At 46.1% G+C, this 757-nt stretch overlaps 1 protein-coding gene across 3 annotated transcripts in view; it reads right to left on the bottom strand.

Moving 5' to 3' along the window:
• The window catches only part of IFT81 (intraflagellar transport 81), a 127,019-nt gene that overhangs the window by 52,994 nt on the left and 73,268 nt on the right, over positions 1–757 (bottom strand). The gene's annotated exons all lie outside the window — the stretch shown is intronic.

Raw genomic sequence — 757 nt, 5'->3', positions numbered from 1 at the left:
GAGGGGGAAGGGAGGGTGGGTGGGTGCCGGGCCCACGTGCGAAATGGGGTTCCGCGTCCGGAGCCACTGTGGGCAGCCTAGAGAATTTGGGGTTGTTGCCCCGGCGGTAAACTTTCCCGAACGTTCTGCAGTTTGCAGTTTCCAAAATATTCAGTTCGTTCACCCGACATCAGAGATGACTTTGTTTGCGGCAAGACCAGGGCGATTTGAGCTGAGGAAGCCTTTGGCCTGAGCTTCGAATTCAGGTTTTTGACATAAGTCTCTCCAAATTAGGTTAGACATAGGAACAACTGTACAGTCCCTGGCCGAATTGAAAGAAGGCACATTCATCATAGAGATTTCAGCTTCTTTGTCACATTATTTGGGCCATGTAGCCTGTACTGGGAATTAAAATTTTTTTAATCAAGTATTTTTTTAATATGCTGAGAGCCTGAAAAAAAAAAAAAAAAGTAAAGTACATAGCCTAAGGCTCCTTTTGGCTTCTAAGAGCCTGTTTTTAGGCACCTGCATAAATGAATGCTCTCTTCCAGTCTTCATGGCGTTCATATCCTATGAAGTAGGCTGAAGGAAGATCACAGAGGAGGCATGGAAGTCTACTGGAACAGAGACCCCATTGCTCTAACAGGCTTGGGGGAGACCTTAGTTGATGAATAGTATTTTGAACCTGCCCCCCCCCAACCCCACCCCCAGACAGGGGATCACTGAACTTCGTGATGTCCATGAAGAAAACGAGAGAAGAAAAAAGAAATTTCTCAAA

Source organism: Myotis davidii, unplaced genomic scaffold (assembly GCF_000327345.1).
Source record: "Myotis davidii unplaced genomic scaffold, ASM32734v1 scaffold223, whole genome shotgun sequence".
NCBI classification, from domain to species: Eukaryota; Metazoa; Chordata; class Mammalia; order Chiroptera; family Vespertilionidae; genus Myotis; species Myotis davidii.
Note: the sequence above shows the minus strand (reverse complement) of the source record. Positions and strands in the feature narration are given on the sequence as shown.